Consider the following 21,692-nt stretch of genomic DNA (forward strand, 5'->3'; position numbering starts at 1 on the left):
TGTTAGCAGGGATTCTATCCAAAGCCTTAAGAGGCATACTTGATATCCCTAATGTCTGAGGCAAGACATGAGTTGGGGAGGGACATGAACCCAAATATAGAGCTATCAATTTTTGTATCTATTTAGTTTATAAAATCTATTTGGCTTCTAGTTGCACCTTCATTCAGCAGGGAAGGCTTCTACATTACACACTTAACCATGGAGCTACTGCTGTTTTCCCATGGCTTCAAACACATCAATAATTAATTGATAACATTTCTGTTACTATGGGCAATTAATAGGAGCTACACAGCTTTTGTTATATCAATTTTCCTGTAGCTGAGGAGCAAAAAAATTGATTTCACAAACTTACTGGTGCATATTGATCCAATACCTATCCCTAGGTCATTTCTATTTAATGCTTTTGTGCAGTCACTGGGAAAAGTCTCAGGACTGTCAAATGAAATGCAGTCCTGTGGAGTTTTATCTATTACATCACTTTGCAAGTATTTTTGGTATCAGTAATACACTTTCAAGCTTGGAGATCTAGATCTTTTCTTTTCAAATGTTTTCACTTCTGAAAAATAAAAATAGGAACCAGCTAAAAATTATCTTTCATTAAAATCTGAAATCTCAGAAGACACTTTGCAAAGGAATTAGAAGCCTGTGTGTGTGTTTTAAACAAAAGAATAGGATTTGTGTTTTAACCCTCTCTCTTAGATTTCATTAACTGGCTTGAAATTATATAATACAACTATGTCTCCAACACTTTATTTGTTAGGGGTGATCTCTTTCTTCCTCTTCCCCAGGAGCCCTTAGTTAGACAAGGGTAACCTTAAAAGAACAAAGAGAAGAAAGGCATGAGACTTCTGTAATAATAAGCCTTACAAGCAAACCTAAATATTTCTTTAATGAAATAGTTCCCTGTCAACCAATATGTATAAATTATCAGTTCTGTGTTGGGCACATTCTAGGTCCTGGGGATAATGCAGTGAGTAAAATGGTCAAGACCCCTGTCCTCATAGAGCTTATATTCAAAAGAAATAGAGGTGTTGGAGAAGGGAAAGGCAGAAAGAAAAACAAGTGAATAAACAGTGTCATTTCAGATAGTGTTGATGTTGTGGGCAGTATTCTAGTAATGGAATAAAGAGTAGGTAGCTTGGATGGGAATTTGCTATCAAGATAAGATGGTTGGAAAGTTTTTTAAGAAATGACATTTATGCTAAATTTTGAATGACAGGGAGGAAACAGCTGTACACAAACAAGGTGAAGAACATTTCAGAAAGAAAGAAAAGCTTGTGCAAAAGCCCTAAGGCAAGAAAAAGCTTGGTTGGTTCAAGAAGCAGACTTTCAGAAAGCTAGTGGCTGAGTGGCTGGAGAGAGCAAGAGGTAAATGGTAGAGGATGAAGTGAGAACAGAGGCCAGATTGTGAAAAATTTTACTCTTACAGACAAAGGTAAAAACATTGGCTCTTACATTCTGTGACTTGAGTAGCCACTGCAGGGCTTTAAGCATGGGAATGATTGGATCCAGTTCATATTTTGTTTCTTCAATCCTATTGTCCCTAATTCTACATTTCATAGGAAGTAAAAGATTTTTTTGTAATTACAAAGAATGTAATTGTTTTCCCTCATATTTCAAAATTCAAAAACTGCTGACTTGTTTTGTAAAGAATGGTTTTCATCCAAGGATGAGTTTTATCCTCCACGGACACTTGACAATGTCTGGAGCCATTTTTTTATTTTAACAATGAGGGTGTGATACTAGATCTAGTAGGCAGAAGCCAGAGATGCTACTAGATATCCTACAATGTAAAGCCTCATTCCCCCCACAATGCCCTGTCTGGCCCAAAATATCAATATTGCCAGGGTTTAGAAACTGTGCTGTAAAAGAAACTCAAACAATAGAATTGGAAGGACACTTATGACACTTGATCTAAAATATAAGAAGTGACTTTTGCTTGACTTGATGCTGGCCTCTTTACTCAAAAGTTCCAACAACTTGCTAATAAATAAATATATAAGTGCATTTATATGAATAGACCAAAAACAAAGCAGTCAGACCTTGGCTATGAACTTTCCAACCAGTGGTCAGTGTAGCTGGAGGGAAGAGTTCAAGAAAGAAACACTAACCTGTGTGACTGTGTTTCAAAGTCACCACAGCTTTCAACCCATTGCTTATCAAAACAATTATACTCATTTTGATAGACAGCCAGGAAATTGTTTTCCAAACTCTTCCCTGGGGTAGAAAATCTACAGCTTCTCCAACACCCCTCAATGTAGATCTTATACACAGCAATGTCCTCCTGAACTCCGCTATCTCCTTGATGAGTAGGCAAATGCTCAAACATATGACTTCAATAAAGTAATGGTCATGCTATGTATATTTTCACTTTAGGACAACCAACTTTCTTAGTGTGGAATGTATTCTCCATTTGAATTTTACTATCATTTCATCTAGAGGATAATTGTCTCAAGATGTGATAGTATTATATTTCAGCCATTGTAGTTTTATTCTTTGTAATTAATAATACAATTGCTGTGTACTTCTCATTTTTGATGCAGTGCAAGAGAGACTTGGCAGTTGGAAGAGTTTACGAAATGTGTTATATTGTGTTGCTTAATACCACATTAAGGAATCTTCCTTGCCTCTAAAGCAGTTCTGTTTGCTACATTCCAATGAGACTGTAAGTTACTTTGATGGGGAAAAGAGGAAAAAGAAGTCTATGCTTTTAAATTGTTTCTTTTTTTCTGGGTTCTTATTTATATTTATAATTATTCCATAACCTATATGATGATTGAGGATACTGGTCTACAGAAGCATATAACTCAAACATAAGGCTATTTTCTTTTCCTCTGATATCTTTATGAACATAATCAAGACTTTGATACAGTCTTTGCTAGTCAATATTATAACCCTGCTAATGTTTATGAATATATATAACTAATTTCCATTTTAAGCATTTACCTATCACTAAAAATAAATTCCCTGTAATTATGTTCAAATTAAATATTGTTTAAAAGTCTACCAGAGTCTGTCTCCTCTGTAAGAATAACAAAATATGGTTATTTCATAGATATGTAAAACTGTTCTAGTGTAAAATAGACATAAAATTGATGGTAAGATATTACTATGTTCTTCAACATGCCGTCTAAGTATATAGGAAAAAGAAGAAAGGAAAAGGGTGCTCAAGATGGAGATTTGTTATTGAATTGAAATAATAGAAGATTAAGAAAAGGATTTTTATTCAAAGGGAAATATAACATTCCACTTTCCTGATGAATTGTTGCACTGTTAAAGTTAAACAATTCTGCTTGGTGAGTGCTCCAATGCTAAACTCGTAGAATGAAATATTAACTAATCATCCTATTACTTGAAAAAGAAGCTATGTTAATACTCTAGCCTCCTCTCTCAAAAAAAAAAAAATAAAGAGAGAAAAGAAAAAGAAATCAAAGAAAAGAAACAGAAAAAAAAACCAAAATGGAAAGGGAAAAGGAGAGGGGAAGAGAAGGGGGAGGGGAGCGGAGAAGATAAGGAGAGAAGAGGAAAATGTGCAGGCTAACAGAAAGAACTTTAACTGAGTTTAGAATTCATCATTGAAATAATAATATAAAAGGTAAGTTTCAGGATTCTCCAGGAGCAAGGAAAAACTAAATTATGAAAATCATAAAGACAGCTTCTACTCAAACCACCCATTTCAGTAATGGCCACTGCACCACACAGCTTGTCAAATTTCACACCCCCTTGGAAGCCATGATTACATTAACCATAACCAACTTTGTACCCTACTGGGCCAACCTGCTCAGGGAGCTGATAAACCAGATTTGGGCACTCAGCTTCAAGTATTTTAGAGAGCAATAATAAGATCTGGCCTGCTTACTCATTGTAGCTTTTGAATATCATGCATTGCTGCACAAAATGTCACTCTTTAAAGATAAAGAAGTTATATCCTCCAGTAATCAACTTTCATCAGTTATTTAGGTTCGAGTCGCCAGCACTTGGTGTGAGTATTCCTTTGTAAACATACTTGGATTTCATGCTGCTTTGTTACGTGGGTACTTGCATAATTTAAAGCCCGAACACTTGGATAAGGATTATAGGATATCTATGTCCAGTGCATACATTTTGTTCCTTCATTTGACCAAGTATTTACTTTAAAAAGATAATATTAATAATTTCCCCTTCTCATTTTTCCTTAATTTTTTTGTTAAATTATAATTAGTGCAAAAAAAAATGGGCTTTACTTTTCTCTCTACTTTTTGTACCTTGCTCTTTTTGCCTACATCCCTAAAGCAGGCAGAAGGACAATTTTTACTTATTCATCTTGAGTGTAGCTTTTCCAACAAGTTTGATTTTTTCATCCCCATCATCACACAAGCCCCCTTAGCAAGAAATGGGGAATTCTATTCCTCTTAATATTCTGTGGAAGGTTGAATTACATATCCCAGGGAAAAGAAAAAACAAACAAACTTGTTCTTAACCATAATCCATTTCTGTGCGTGTTACTATTTTTGTTAAGATGTGGCCCATCTGAATGAGGTTGGGCCTTAATCCTATTCTTAGAGTCTTTATGGAGGAGAAGAAGCTAGAAGTCAACTGAGCCCATAAAAGAAAGGAGAGGATGCCGCCCTGTGATGGGAAAGCCAAGGAACCCAAAGATTGATGGCCAGGCAGAACCTACAGATCCTGGGAGAAAGCAAGCAAGTCTCTGAAACCATGAGCTAATACATTCCTGTTGGTAAGCCACACCATGTATGGTATTGTCCTAGAGCTGGCAAAGTAAGACATATCCAACATATATTTCTTAAATAATCTGTTCTCTTTTAAAAGTAAAAAAAACTAGGGTGCATTACCAAACCATTAATCACTATGTGAAGAGCCCCCAAAATCCATTCATAAAGTGGAGTATATTTACAGTTAAGATATAGATAAGGTATCTATCTATCGATAATCATCTTAATACCATATTATTCAAAGAATTAAGGCAAAAGTATCAATTGGAATATATCACTGGCACCTTGCACTCAGCATTAAATTTGTAATCAGTGCCTTTGCACAGTCTGGAAAATGCAGTGGTGTTTATTATTTCTTGAATGCCTCCTAAGAAAACAGCTGATAAAATATTGAATAACACAAATGAATGCACAGCTAATGTTTGGTTTTCTGGTGTTCCCAAGGTGATGGTAGAGAGGAAATAGTTGTTTTATCAGGAAGAACTCCAAACCCTCTTAACTGAAATGACATTTTTTTTTTTTTGCTTTTAAAAAAGGGTTTTTAATTGTGTGTTCCAAAGCCACTATCTCTTTTTTAGTAAGCCATACGCACTGATTACACTCTTGGGGGAAAACCAACGAATAGATCAAAGATAAGAAACAGCAATAGCTTGTTCAATTTGATACTCATGCTCCTTACCCACATATTCTGAGAGGAAGATGAGAAAGAACGGAGTAACCAGGTCATTAATTCCCTGGACATACCCACTAGCAGGGTGTTGGATGGCCCAGATAAAGAGAATTCTCTCGAAGATCTCCTGTACAGGTGGTTGCTGGAACAGTAGAATGAGAGGATTTGTCCTTTGAATGTCAATGTGAATCTGTCTGTAGGTGTCCTGGTGGTGCTCCTCGTTTCGAGAATCATAATACTGCTCAATGAAGCCAAAATACTCCTCCCGCTTCCTCTGCAGGGTCAACTTCCTCCTCTCAGGGTTTGCGGGGAGATAGCCCTCATCAGGCAAGAAGGACTGCGTGAGGCTCACACTTCCCCACAAAGTAGGCAGAACTCACCGACAGGAGTCTCCAGGTTACAGGATGAACCTGCCTGGGACCCCTGGCCAGCCACACTTCCTCAGTTCATCTAAGTCAGTGTTATGGCTGGAGAGAAGCTGATGGAACTTTTCTAGGCGGGTTTTCTCCTGGACAGTCATTGGGGGAGCCCCAGAAGCATTCTGGTCTGAGATCTGGGCAACGAGGGGCATGATGGGTTGGAGAGGGAGCAGCTGCTGTTTGTGGAGAGGGTTCCTCAGGCATGTATCACTGGAGTTTCTGGACAGTTGGGCATCACTGCTGGACTTTATGACCTTGTAGCTGGCAGGAACTTCAGATGTTGTTGACTGGGACTGTTCTGGTTTCACCCTCAGCTTGCTGTGGTTTTCCAGCACCTGGTCTGCAGTTGCCAAAGCAACCTTTGAGTTCAGGGTTTGGAAAGAAGGTGAGGAAAGTCCTCTTCTTCATCATCACCAATGTCCCAGCCATCACTGGTATTCCAGGGAAACTTATGAAAACTGGAGGCCTTCTTATTCTTCAGAGCAACTGCATTGACTTTTGAGCGCTCTTTAATGAAGTTTTTGGTGAGCAGTGGGTCCAGAGGAGGGTGCTGTGCTCCATACACAGGCTGGATGCTCCCCGGAAGCTTGGAGCTCCTTTTCCAAAATTGCGTGCTGTTCTCAAAGGCCATTGCTCTGGCCCAGGGTAGGCATTGTAGTTGGGCCGGGTGGGGGGGGGGGACCCAGCCAGAGGCCCCCAGACCCCGCAACCCGAGGGCCAACCCAGGCTGCTTCCCCGGCGGTCACCCGCTCCCAGCTCCTGGGGGCGCCATTTTGGATGTGGGCGACCCTCCACCCAGAGGCGCTGCCATTGGTGGGCTTCTAAGGCTGTGGACAGGCGGACCAATAGGGAGCAGGATTCCTGCATGCCCTTGAAGCCGACTGTAACGTCAATGACATCATTTTAATAACCGTTTACTCCATCAGTGAATATGAGATTGAATCAAGTTATCGAGATGTGCTTACATAATATAGATTCTTATTTTGTATATTGTTAATGAGACAGATAAATAAATTACTGTTATGTAGCTATTGATATATGAACACACTTGTGTTGCTAATATGAATTAATAAAATAAAATTGAGTCCTTTGTTCCTGTAATCTTTATTTGCCCCTAAGATATAAAACATGCTATACCATCTTAGAGAGAAAGATAAGATACAATAAAGTCCAAATCGTTACAATCTTTCTCCAGATATCTGCTACCCAGTTACCCTTATATGATGATAAAAACAAAAAATAAAAGCATTGGTGAAAGTATTCCTGAAAAACTGCAAAAGAGTTAAGCAACTAAAATCTTTCTCATTATTCCCGTGCCCAGGGAATGGAAACACCACCACTGTGGCATGTTTCAGCAAGACTCAAGGTGAGGGGCAAAAGCAACCCTAAACCCACAACTCCATCTCAGAATGTCTTGATCATTTTGCAACCCTCTAAACAAATATCACTTATCAGATTTCTTTCCACTTTATCTGCTAGTCCCTTTGAAGAGCTGCAGTAACAAAGCACATCGTTTAAGGCTCTTAAGTCACTTTCCACCTACTGATGTCTTGATGTTAAAGACTATCACTCTCTTCCAAGCCAAAAATGTGTTTTCTAGAAATCTGCACAACTTTCCCCAAACGTCAAGTCCCTGTGCAAATGGCCTTCTTGAGGGAGGTCTTTAAAAATGATGCCAAAACAAAAAACAAAAAAATAGCTGTTTTCCTGCATCACACAAAAGAACTCAGAATAAAGGTATTACTAACCTAACTTCACTCGAGTTTTCCTCATAGTGAGAAAATGCGCATTAACATATACTCTATGCTAATTGTTTTTCCCTATAGAAAATGAATTTAAATTAATTAAGATGACAGATTCCTAACACTATTTCTACACTTGATCTTAACCAAAAGGCCAGGAAGCAATTAACTAGTCTTATTTCTAGATATCAGCGTGAAATAAAAATCAAGGCAAATGCCCAATTCTAGAAAATAGAGATAAACTAGGTATCTCTTTTTGTATGTGTGGTGATGGACATCAAGGAAATTGCATAAATGTGTTCACACTTCTTCCTCAAATTGCAATTTGGAATATATGAACAAAAGTCAGTGGTGTATAAATAAACTTCTAGTTTTTGTGTGTTTTATTTTAAATAATGTTCCTCTTAGTCGTCTTACCACGTGGGCCAACTGATCTGGTGTCTAAACAATTTCACATCAAAATAACCAATAGTCCAGCTATTCCAGAGAGCTTGTAGGATTTTGTGGGTTTAAACAATGAACAGATTGGATATTACAGGCTCAAAGAGGCACCAACAGCGAAGCAATCAAAGTCCTTAGATACACAACAGATAGGAGTTCTGCCAGGAAGAAAACACTTGTACAACAGAGACATCTCAGGTCTGCATCCACCTCACACTTACCACCCAGCTTGGTCATCTGTTACAACATCCCCAAGCCTATTTCTTTCTTATTTGTATGTGGACTAGAGGCATTCCCTAAGGAAATACACAAGAATGAAGTGTCTTAAGGGTGAAGTCAGGATGTAACAAATGACTTACAGCAACCATCTGAAATGTAGCAGTTTTGCATTTTCTAAGTCCATTTACTACACTTCTGCTATACTGTGGAGACCTAACCAAGACCCTAAATGTTTCATCATGTCTGGAAGACTCTAAAAGATGAACTTTTTATAAAGTAATAAGTTTCTCTGTGCTTATCTGTTGCTTCCAGGTAACCATAACTATAACAGTTATTAAATATAGTGGGCTAGTAGAAATGCCCTGAATGTTTCAGCTGCAATTAAAATAAAGAAAAGAATGCCAAGAGATAGAGATGACCCACCTTAGTCTCAAGGGTAAACCACTGTCACGTTTTGCCTGGTACGTTTTTTGTCATACCTCAATATTTAGCAAGAATTATATAGAATAGAGGCCATTTTTAAAAGGAACTGCTGTAGCCCAAACAAAAAATTTCAAATATATTTAATAGCAGGCACACTTAACTACAGTTAAATAATGAAAGATTAATGTAAGAATGCCTAGCTCAGTTCCTACCTCTGTGATAACTTCACTATTTTATTATTAAATTAATTTTCCTAATGCACAGGACATATCATTCCTACTCAGAATCCTTTAATGCCTCCTTAGTAGGCACTGGGTGAACCCAAGTTACGGTAAACTGCCCTCTCCTTACACCTCTAAATTTAAATCCCCTATATGGGATAAATCTTCTCAGTCAAAATCTTCAAGTCATTGTTGCTAGAACAAAATGTCAACATTCCCTTAAGAGTTTGCTCACCCCATTCTTTCTACCTGTTCACTCCTCTCTGAATGTACAAGTGACAATTTCCTTCAAGACTTCCACAGATGACGCCAGAGTGTGCTGATGGTAAAGTATAACTTTCTCAATAATTATAGCTATTTTTCTTATTAGCTACCAGACAGTGTGCTTGGAAAATTCTCACTATAGGAGAATTCCCAGCTTTGGTATTAAGAAATCAAATTTGAAAAATCACTTCAAATATTTGCAGTCCACATGTATTTATCAAGTGTCTATTCTGCCTAGAAATCTTGGCCAATAGTTTCAGACATGTTGTTTTAAAGCATATTAAGTATGTTTTAAGAGATATAAAATATAGACATTAGTGACACGATATTATTCTCTAATCCACAAATTTTACTCAAATTTTGCCAATGTCACAGTGATGATTTTTATAGCAACAGAAAATCCAAAAGAATGCTTGGCATTCAGTTCTCAGGTTACTTTAATCTTTAATTTGGCTGAGTTTTGTATTTCATGACCTTGACATTTTTAAAGGTACAGTCCAGTTATCTTGCAGAATGTCTCTCAATTTGGATTTGCTTGATGTTTCCTTATTATAAGATTCAGATTAGGCATTTTTGGCAGGAGCATCTCAGATGTGATGAAATGATGCTGATTTATTCCCAATGCATCCTATCAGGAGGTACATGGTATTGGCTATTTCCATGATTCTCATGTGGAAGCATATAGTGTGATTCTGGAAGTCATTCTACCTGAGTTTACATCCCAACTCAATGTCTTTGCATGTGCGTGTGAAACTTTATTTACAAAATCAAAGGGTAAGTTGGATTTTGCCCATGGACTTTTGGTTATGCTAGCAGAACACTCTGGGTTCTGGGCTTCTAGGTTCTTGACTTATGTCACATGAAAGAATTTAAAGACAGCCATAGGGTAGGAAAGGGAGTAAAGAGTTTATTAAGAAACAAGAAAAGAATGGATGTTCCCTAGATATGGACTGCAGCATGCTGTAGGGTGAGTAATTCAGGCAGAAGCCTCAGGTTAGGCCTTTTAAAACCTTGACTCCTCCCCCTTCCGAATGTTGGAGAAAGCTCCAGCCTTTTGCTCTTCTGATTGGTTGCCTTATGATCTCCGCCTCTTAGCTCTCAGAGGTCCAAAGAGGAGGCCTGTTTGGGGTTATCCGGAGCTTCTCCTTGACCCCGGAAAGAGTTCCAAGTAGAATCTTGGAGCCGGGTCTTGGGAATTCTTTCCAGCAGCAGTCTTGCCCTCAGGAGGATTCTGGGTGGAGTCTCATGGCCATGATGTTTGTCCACCATGTTGTCTGCCAGGTCTTCAGCTGTGACCCAAGTCTTCCCTTTCCCTGCACTAGCCTGTGCCAGTTATCCACTCCTAGTCCAGGCAATAGAGCACAGTAATGGTAAGTAGACAATCCATCTTAACAAAGGATGCCACATTAGAAATATTTAGCAACTATCTTTTTAAAAATGCACGTCCTTCCTTGCTTTTTACAGTTTGAATTTTTTTTTCTTTATTAGAGAAGTTGTGGGTTTACAAAACAATAGAGTACAGGATTCCCAAATACCACCCCACCACCACAGCACTTGCATTGGTGTGGAATATTTGGTACAATTGATGTAACATTTGTAACAATTCTGCTTCCTACTAAGTGTAAGTAGATTATTAGGATTATAATTAACCTCCCTGTGCCTCAGGTTTCTAATTCATAAAATGTAAATATTAATACCTGTCTTCAAAGTTTGCTCTGAGGATTAAAACTGTGCCTGCCCCATAGTAAACACTACAAGTCATCATCATCAACTAGTCCCATGTTTTTAAATATCATCATAATACCTCTCTAGTTCTAAAATCTCCTACATTCCAAAAATATTTCCAGCAACCGGACACATAATGGTGACTAGTGTCTAATAAAAATCTCAAAATTAACATTAATGCCTATCTGAACACTTTACATAGCTCATGTCTACAGTTCCCCCTACTTATCCCATCTTCCTCATCTCAGATAACAGCCAGAAGGCTGTTGCTCATCTTTCCAGGGTGCTTAAAGCAAATACTTGAAATGGGTCAGGTTAAACAGTGGGAATGTATTTGCTTATGTTTAGTTTATGTGCTTGGTTTGGGTTGTTTTTTTTTTTTTTTTATTAGAAAAATTGTGGGTTAACAGAAAAATCAGGTGTAAATACAGGATTCCCATATATTACCCTCCCACCAATAATTTTCTTTGGTTTACAATATTTGTTACAATTGATGATGGCACACTTTTATAATTATACTATTAATTAAAGTCCGTGGCTTAACTTAGGGTTACTTGTTTGTGCAGTGTATTTCCCCAGATTTTTAAAAATTTGTAATCTGTTACCATATAAACAATCTAAGGTTTCTCCTATTAAACTTATTCAGACATATATTACAGTGCTGTTGTGTTTCCAGTGTTGTTTTAGCATTATCACCATCCATTTCCAAAATATTTCTATCGTTCCAAATAGGAACCCAGTACACTTGAAGTAGTTCCCATTCCATATCCGCACCCCAACCCCTGGTAACCTATATTCTAGGTTCTGACTTTATGGGTTTGCTTATTCCAATTGTTTCAAATCAGTGAGATCACACAATATTTGTTATGTTTTTGTCTGGCTTATTTCACTCAACAAAATGTCTTTGGTGGCCATCCATGTTGCTGTATGTATGAGAATTTCTTTCCTTTTTAAGACTGAATAACTTTCCATTGAATGTATATACTGTATTTTATTTATCCATTCATTGGTTGATGGACGCCTGGGTTGTTTCCATCTTTTGGAAATTGTGAATAATGCCACTATGAAGATCAGTGTGTAAATAGTTGTTTGAGTTCTTCTTTTCAATTCTTTTGGGGTATATACTTAGTAGTGGAATTGCCAGATCATATTTTAGTTTTATACTTATCTTTCTGAGGAACTGCCAAAATGTCTTCCACAACAAGTGCTCCATTTTACATTGCCAGCAGCAACGAATGAGTGTTCCTATTTCTCTGCAACTTCTCTAACATTTGCTATTTTCCAGTTTTTTAATAACTGCTGTTCTAATGGGTATGAAATGGTATCTCATTGTGGGGTTTTTTTGTTTTGTTTTGTTTTTATTTCTCTCTCCTTCCCCTCCTCCCACCCACCCAGTTGTCTGCTCTCTGTGTCCATTCACTGTGTGTTCCTCTGTGATGGCTTCTATCCTTATCAGTGGTACCGGGAATCTGTGTTTCTTTTTGTTGGGTCATCTTGCTGTGTCAGGTCTTCGTGTGTGCAGCACCATCCTTGGGCAGGTTGCACTTTCTTTCACACTGGACGGCTCTCCTTATGGGGCACACTCCTTGGGGGTGGGTCTCCCTTATGCGGGGGACACTCCGCCATGGCATGGCACTCCTTGCACACATCTGCACTGTGCATGGGCCAGCTCCACATGGGACAAGCAATCCGGGGGTTTAAACCACAGACTTCCCATGTGGTAGGCGGATGCCATATCTATTGGGCCAAGTCCACTTCCCTCATTGTGGTTTTGATTTGCATTTTCCTGATCGCTAATGATGTTGATAATCTTTTCGTATGCTTTCTGCCCATTTGTATATCTTCTTTGGAGAGATGTCTGTTCAGGTCTTTAGCCCATTTTGTAATTGGGTTGTTTGTCTTTTTGTTAAGTAGAAGCATTTCTTTATATATGCTGCATATTAATCCTCTATCAGATATGTGGTTTCCAAATATTTTCTACTATTATATGGGTTGTCATTTTACTACCATGATGAATTCTTTTGAATAACAAAAGTTTTTAATTTTGATGAGGTACTATTTATTTTTTCATTTGGTGCTTGTGTTTTGGGTATAAAGTCCAAGAAGCCATTGCCTAGCACAAGGTCCTAAAGATGCTTCTCTACAAATTTTTATTGGAGTTTAATAGTTTTATCTTATATTTAGGTCTTAGATCAATTTTGAGTTGATTTTTGTATACGATGTGAAGTAGGAGTCTTCCTTGCCTTTTCTTTTTTTAATGGAGATCCAGTTCTCCCAGCATCATTTGTTAAAGAGACTATTCTTTCCCAATGGAGGAGTCTTTGCCACCTTGTCAAAAATCAGTTGGCCATAAACTGATTGAGGATTGATTTCTCAGCTCTCAATCTTATTTCTTTTGTATATATGTCTGTCCTTGTGCCAGTACCATGCTCTTTTGTTTACCAAGAGTTTGTAATAAGTTTTAAGATCGGGAAGTGTGAATCCTCCAACTTCATTCTTTTTCAAGATGGCATTAGCTCTTTGGGGGCCCTTAACCTTACATTTAAATTTGATGATTGGCTTCCCATTTCTGCAAAAATTGTTGCTGGAATTTTGATGGGGATTGCATTGAATCTATAAATTGCTTTGGGTAGTAATGATATCTTAATGCTATGTAATCTCCCAATCCATAAACGCAGAATGCAGTGGCAGCCACACCCCTTCCAATCACTTGCCCAGCAGCCATCCTCTCCTCGAACCCTGGGATTAAGACTTCACATTCTCTAAGCACTTGGATGGCAGCCAAGCTCTCTGCAAATTCTTGAGCACAAGCTCCACCCTCTCAGAACACTGGTGTGGCAGCACTCTTCCTGAGCAATGGTGCAGAAAGTCCATCTTCTCCGAGAGCCAGGGAAGAACCATCCTTTCCACACACATGGGTGGGCCCATTCTCTTGGCGTGAGAAGATGTCTTAGATCTAGACCTCAGCTTCCATGGTTCTGTCCCTTTTCTGTCCTTTGTAGTCCAGGTTGGCAACGGTTCTATTTACAGCAATCTCACAGAAAAACCTGGCACTTTTGCGTGTAGTACATGGGGTCAAAAATCATCAGATAAAATAACTTTCCATAGATCCTTTATGCATAATTGCACCCCCAATTTTGAGTTGCATGGAAATTGCTGGCTAACTCCATTTTAAGATAAATCATCCCCTGGAGAACTATTGTCTCGGACTGGTTTTCCAGAAACTATGAATTTTTCAAACCATCAATTGACGGTTCCTTTGTGCCCAGGAGTTCAGTTCTCAGTTAATCTCTTTCCTCTTGCATTTTATTACAAGCTGCCAGGAGAAACCAGTTGCACTGTCCACATTTAGCTTGGAAATCTTTCAGATTAATATCCCAGTTCATCATCTTCAAGTTATGCTTTCCATCTGACATCAGAACTCAATTTTCCAAGTTCTATGCCACTTTAAAACAAGGATCACCTTTCCACCAGTTCCCAATAAAACATTCATTGTTTTCTTCAAAGTCCTCATGGGAAGTACTTTTAGCATGTATATTCTACAAACAGTTTTGTCAAAGCAATCAAGGCCTTTTCTATCAAATGCCTTACAATTCTTCCAGCCTCTACCTATTATGCAATTCAAAACCCATTCCACATTTTTCTTTTCTCAATAGCAGCACCCCACTCCTGTTATCAAAATCTGTTTTGGTTTCCTAGGCAGATCTATATTCATGTTAAACAATGATAATTGATTTACTCTGTTTTGAGGAGGAAAATTTCCAAATCAAGACACTATCAGGAAACAGATGTGACATAACCAATTGGACTCCTGTCTACCATATAGCAGGTCCAGAGTTCAATGACCAGGGCCTCCTGGTGAAGACAAGCTGGCCCACATGGTGAGCTGGCCCACACCAATTCTGGCCCATGAGGGAATGCTGCCCATGCATGATTGCCACCCTGTGTGGAATCCCGCCCAGTGCAGGAAAGCCTCCCTGCACAGGAGTGCCAGCTGATGCAGAGAGCTGGTGTAGCAAGATGATGCAACAAGTGACACAGAGGAGAGAAAATAAGAAGACATAGCAGAACAGGGAGTTGAGGTGGCACAAGAGAGTAATCACCTCTCTCCGACTCCAGAAATTCCCAGGATCAGTTCCTGGAGCCACCTAATGAGAAGACAAGCAGACACAGAAGAAAACACAGTGAATGAACACAGAGAGTAGACAATGGGAGGAATGGGGGTAGGAGGAGAAATAAATAATAAAATAAATAAACAACAACAACAACAAAAAGACACTATCAAGGCAATGCTTTCTTCCTGAAGATCAGTTGCTGGCAATCCTTCATTCTTCTGTCATACAGAAAGGCATATGGCAGCACTGCTGGTCTTTCCCTTCTTTTCCAGGATTCACTGATTTTAGCTTCTTGCTGCCATGGCTTTCTACATCTCTAAATTTCATTCTCTCATAAAGGACTCCAGTGGTAGACTTAAGAGTCATCCTGATTTAGGTGGGTAGCACATGAACTTAAGTATTCTCATCCTAAGGTCCCATTTATAATGGGCTCACATCCCCAGGAATGGATTAAATTTAAGGATGTGTTTTTCTGGGATACGTACAGCTTTAAACACCACACCTCTCTACTTGCAATACTTCAAAGCCAACCTTATCATTCCGAAAAAAACTTTAAACTTTAGGTAGTATTGTCCTAGCTATCTCCACAATCTTGCATCTCTTCTTTCACTCATCATTAATCAGACCCTTACTGTTTCTCCTCCCAGAAGCTCTCGTCCAGCAGATATCCAAATGGCTCATTCCCTCACCATCTTTCAGAGTTTTGCTGCAATCATATCAGATAGAACTTCTCCATCCTTCTATATTTTTCTTCTTAGACCTGATCACCAATTGGTATATTATATATTTATTTTTGTTCACTCTCTTCTCCCTCCCACTCTCCACCCAATATCTCTGACTATAAATGCCATGAAAGCATAGGCTTTGTCTTATTTACTGCTCTATCTTTATTGCCTGAAACACAGTCTAGCACAAAAGAGGAAATCAATTAAGATTTTCTGAGTTAAAAAATGAGTACTTTCTTTACCTGGAATATTCTTTAAAGGTAAACTAGCTTTATCACAAGGATACTAATACATCATAGATGTTAGTTATCCCTATTTAATAACCTAGAGATATCCTCTATAAGGCAGCCATTGCTGGCATAAGAGAATTTCATTTTATTTTAGAATATATGTGTTATGCAAACCACCACCATTCTGAAAGAAATATATTTATTTCTCAATATTCACAAGGCAATAGCAAACACTTTTGCTGAGCCTTTAAGAGATGACCAAGTTCAGAACTATAGAAGGAATTACTGATTTGGATCTTAAAGCTTTTTACTAACTTAGAAAAAAAAATGGGTACATCACTCAACTACTCAAGTAACTACTAGCAATTAATTTGAGTTAAAATACACTAACACAGCTATCAGCTAATGAATAGTATATACTTTGTGATTTATGCTCTGATTTCTTGCTGTTTATTCTGACAACCATCTCAAATTTGCTACCTAATCTCACTTTATAGGTAAAGGAAAAACAATTTTCTTTTCCATTTTCCTTCTCCCAGTTGCCCCTTTGTCTCATTTGATCTCATTTTTAGTTTTTTATTTTTGATAGGAAGTGGAATTTTCTGTATTCAATTTACAATGGCCTGTATCTTCATCAATTTTGTTTCAGTGATACTGAAATCTTAAAACTGATAACTGCTGCTGGTCACAAAATATTTCTATAATAATAAGGCAGCAATATCTATGTTCATTTTTTATGGGAAGTTTCTTAATGAATTTTTAAAGCATGTATTTTTTTCCTATGCCAGCTCACTGATGCCAGAAGAAATTTCTTGGCTTGATAATTGCAGAAATGGTACAAGATATTAGGAAATAGAGACTGTGATTTTCTTGTTTTCTCTAAGAAAGCTTGATCACAGTTTGTTATAAGGCAAAATAATCACAAGCTGCCAGAGCAGGTTCCAGCAAACTATAGCCCTCGATCAAATCCAGCTTTGGGATTGATGTGGAGGAGTTGTTTCATTTTAAAGGGTTGTAAGGAAAGAATATGCAGCAGAGACTATATGAGGCCTAAAAAATTTATTACCATGCCCTTTATTTTAAAAAGTTTGATGATATCTGTTCTGAAGTGTAGTCTGAAATTCAAACTTAAGATATCTTTTGCCAAGAAAAAGTGAAAATATCATTTCTATCACAAACATATATCTGGGAATATATACTAAATGCAGTGATGTACTGGAACTGGTTCATAATAGTGAGACCAGCCTGGCCATATCCAGGAATCAGCTATCAGTGGCAGTGTTTATACCATGAAAATTAGCAAATGCTACAAATAGTGCTTTGGGGGAATTATTTATTTTTGTTTGAGATCCAGTTTATTAGTACATAGTTGACAATTTCATCCCTATATGAATTAAAAAGTAAAATTTCTATCATAGAATATTGGAGTTGAAATGATCTTACACAAACCTCTGTCTAATCCCAGTGAAGTGATCCTTGGCCTTTCTCATCCACTTCATCTGACTGAAAGTCTGCTTCTTGAAAAGTAGCCCTTTCTATTAGGGATCTGTATAACAACCACCGTGGACTTCCATTTCTGTAATATTGACTAAAATCCTTGCTACAAAATGCAGAGAAATTCTAGAAGAAGTACAGAAAGCATTCTTTTAAAAGCATAACTTCCATGCCTTCTCCCTGATAAGGGACATGAGATGAGCCTCCCTGGCACCAAGGGAGTATTAACAAGCACCAATTAGTGATGCTTCTTGACCAAAAGGGGGAAATACTAAATACAAATTATTTCTTATGGCTAAGAGATTTCAAAGTGCATCAAGAGACATTTCCAGAAGTTGTGCTTATTCACCTCTCTGAAAGATCTCACTTCTGACACAGTAAAGAATGCCTCAAGCAGGAGTGCTCCAAAGTGCTCTAGAGACATCTGGGCCCAATAAGTAAGGCAGACAACCCCAGGAAATTGGCACCCCATCGATAGACCTTACCTGGAATTATATGATAACCTATCTCCCCAAAGAATCAGAGTTAGACTCATTTATAATTTCCCTACACTTGGTTCTTTTGCCCCTTTTATTTGAACCTATAGTTAGAACTACCCCTATTAAATTTATGTCCCAGAGGCTTAAATCTTTGGTCTGTTCATATGCCCAAATCTCAGCAGAGTTGCAGCTAAATACCTGTTCTCCAGTTCATCGAACTCACCCAGGACAACTAACACGGAAATGAGGTTGGACAGCTCCCATCCCAAAACCCAGAGTATCTACATCTATAAGCAAGACAGTTCCATTCATCTGCCCCATGGGATCTAAGCCCCCTCTCAATCAGAAGCAGAGTGGGCATCATTATCCCCAAATCCTCAAGATTGAGGAATGAACAAACATAAGGGGGGAATGCAACTATGGACCAAAGTAGACTTTTTATTATTCTAGTAATGGGAAAGCTTGTAACACTGATATAAAGGCTGTGGTCACCAGAGGTTCTGAGGGGAGGAAGAAGGAGTAGGTATAAAATGTGGCATTTGAGGGGCATTGGCCTTGTTCTGCATGATACTGCAGTGACAGATACAGGCCATTATACATTTTGCCAAAATCTATAAGTTGTATGTGTAATGTGTAAACCATAATGTAAACTATAGAACATGGTCAGCAGCAACACTTCAATATTTGTTCGTCAATTGTAACACTAATGAAAGATGTTAATGGGGGATGGGTAGGGTATATAGGAATCCCCTGTATTTTTTATGTAACTTTTATATAATATTAAACTTCTTTAAAAATAAAGAAAAAAAAAGCCAAAAAAAAGTGCATAGCCATATGAATGCATTTGTCTCCATCAAGGAATAAAAGCCACAAGAAAACTGGAAACCAGATCATCTAGTGAATGAGCTGAATCCATAGAAGCTGTACTGAGAGTTACTCGTCTCAATATCAAAGGGCTTAGAATTTAAAATCATTCAAATACAGGAGAGGAGAGGGTGTTAACATTCAGGTTCACAGATGAAGGCAGTACATTTTGGTGATTAATAAATCAGTGAAAAGCCTCTAAATGACCAATCATCCAACAACTGGTACAAGTTAGTGAGAGGGTATGGTAACTTTCTAAGGTTGAATTCTGATTGGGAATCCAGTCTTCCCTGAGAAGTTACAGGCCTGTGTTTCAAATTTGCTCGCTCTGGGTACTGCCAATCTGTAAAATGAACATAAAAGGGCCAGTGATAATCATTAAAGACATTTGGGAGACACATATGCAAACCTCCTTTAAAGGATAAAGGTCTTCTAACGACAATCGCGCAAAACACAAAGTTACTGAACACTAAAGGATATAACTTACCTGAGAGCTTGCTTCTTGCAGGGTAGCCCATATGGTCAGCAGACCTGACAAAAACAAAACATTTTAAACTGCAGGGGCATTTGAATCTTACTGGCCGTTGGATGGGGCTGCTCCCGGTTGGCGTGTCCCGCAGCGCGAGAATGGAAAAGTGCCACACCCGGTCCTGGAACTTCTGCCAAGACGGCCTTGTAAAATAAATGAAAATTAATCTGGTGACCCACAGAACCTCTTTGATGTCAAGTGGAATTTGGCAGAGAGGTAAAGAAGGAGTTTATTGTTTTCTATAGAAGACATCAGGAAGTAAGTGAAGAGAGGTTCTAAACTGAAACCCTGTCTTTGCAAGAAATCTGGAGATTTAATTGGATATGTTGCATTCCCATGTAAAAAGTTATTATCATTTTCCATGTGGCCTTCAGACAGAATGTATTTTACAGATTACTGGCAATTTTGGGTTATTTCGTTGGAACCATCAACATGTTCAAATAATTACATCTGATAGTTATAGAAAGTCCTTACCATGTACCATTTGGAATTTATTGAGCCTAGTCCAATATAGTATATTACGAAGTCCTTGTAGTAAGAATGCTTGGTTTCACAGAAACGGTTTACAGTTTCAAGCAATAAACGCAGGAGTGTTTTTCTTCAGATGCATGTATGCAATGATAGTGATACATTTCAGAAAGAGATGTTGAGAATGGAATTCATATTCCTGAAAAAGATGTGTCTTGGGAACTAGAGGAAAATGCTTATTGAGAGCTTTTGCAGCACCATGAGCCTTGTGATGGCCAAGGATGTCTCTGTAAAGGGCAAGAATAGAATGCACCTGACAGCAAATGAGAAATAAAACACTGTCAGTGTTGTGGTTCTAGTGGAACCCATTTAGACTGTTGCTCACCACAATCATGGGAACAAAATTGGGAGTGTTTGGAATGTGGAAGCCATCATCTACAATTCAAGGGATTTCAAAAGAAGCCAAAAAGCACACTTAGCCTAATTCAAATAATATGGACATTACTGATTGTTAGAAGAATCATCTCCGAAATTACTCAGTCACCTGGAGCCCAGATCTAATGAGAACACCCCTGGAAGTCCCACGGTCTGGAAAGGAGCAAGTAATCAACCTGTTAGAAGAAGGCAAGGCGGCAAATTTAGAAGAATTTTTAAACTGTATTAATAGAGTTAGGATTCCCAATTAAAAGAAAAACTAAAAGATTATATATCAACAAAGCCAATATCTGGAATAGTGCCTTAGATAGATTCAGAAATCAAAACTTTAATCCTACATACTCAATTGAAACAGCCTATGTAAATGAAAATGATAAATTTGGCCAAGAGCATCCTGGATCAAAACAAGAATTTCTGAGTCTTTCAATGCAGCATCTTGAAAGCTCATCATTGTCTGAAGGGTCCTTGTCAAAGAACTTGTCCCTTAATGCCCAAGATAAATACTACAACAAATATGGCTGACTTTAACTCAGCAATAAATGAATGCTCTAACTTCCTACAGCTTATTGGATGTCTTAGACATTAAGTGATAAATATATGTTGGTAAAAGACATACTTTTCTATCCTGTAATTAAGAGAGCCCAAACACCTTTTGAAAGTTTTAAGCAGGGTCTGAAAACTCTGCATTTTAGGAAAAATTCTGACTTCTCCAGAAGCATTTTGCAGCATCCTCTATCATAAACCTTAAAATCTTTCTGTGAAAATTCTTAGTGATCTTTTTACAGTTTCCCCTTTGTTTAACATAAAACTTTGGGATTTTGGAACAGTTACTTATAAGGTATTGAAAATTGTAAATCTGCAAGAACAATGGAAGATATTCTTATTTTTGCAACTGGTTGCAGTTCCATTCCACCTACTGAATTTAAACTCACTCCTTCAACTGAGTGTCTGCATGTGAATTTTCCTATTAGAAACAAGTGTAGTATCTCTTCCAATAACTAATACATTTAAAGAATTTCAAGAAAATATGGACTTTGCCCTAAAAAGAACACTTTAAGACTAGAAAAGGAAGAAAGCTGTCACTATGTGGGACATTAAAATGTTTCTTTGAACAAAGATGTTTCTTTTAAAGTTGCTATTGAGCTTTTCTTTTGTTTCATAATTCTGTCCATAATCACTTTTGAACAAACTTGTCAGCTTCTGGGTCCAATAGAATTTACATGAACATCAAGTAATGCTTTGGCCATTTAAGCTAAAAAACTTTTTGCTGAAGTGTACTAATCAAAATTGGTGAATTTTTCATTGTCTTAATATACATGCTTCATAAATTTCAATATAAATACTTACAGAATGACTGTAAAGAATTCTTGAAGCATAGTAGTATAATATATAAGAGAAAAATGCTTTCCTATTTTGAAAATTGTTAGCTGTAAGATGCCACAATGATTTTCCTCTATGCAAATTTCAAATTATTTCTTATTTTCAAATTATTTCTTATTTCTAAAGCATTTTGTAGA

At 37.8% G+C, this 21,692-nt stretch overlaps 2 pseudogenes; one reads left to right on the forward strand and one right to left on the reverse strand.

Annotated features, from left to right (window-relative positions):
• Positions 1 to 5,338: 5,338 nt before the first annotated feature.
• On the reverse strand, positions 5,339 to 6,432 carry LOC101419800 (TBC1 domain family member 22B-like; annotated as a pseudogene).
• Positions 6,433 to 19,463: 13,031 nt separating this feature from the next.
• On the forward strand, positions 19,464 to 21,273 carry LOC131276749 (G2/M phase-specific E3 ubiquitin-protein ligase-like; annotated as a pseudogene).
• The last annotated feature ends 419 nt before the right edge of the window (positions 21,274 to 21,692 follow it).

Source organism: Dasypus novemcinctus, chromosome 30, assembly GCF_030445035.2.
Source record: "Dasypus novemcinctus isolate mDasNov1 chromosome 30, mDasNov1.1.hap2, whole genome shotgun sequence".
In the NCBI taxonomy this organism is placed as follows: domain Eukaryota; kingdom Metazoa; phylum Chordata; class Mammalia; order Cingulata; family Dasypodidae; genus Dasypus; species Dasypus novemcinctus.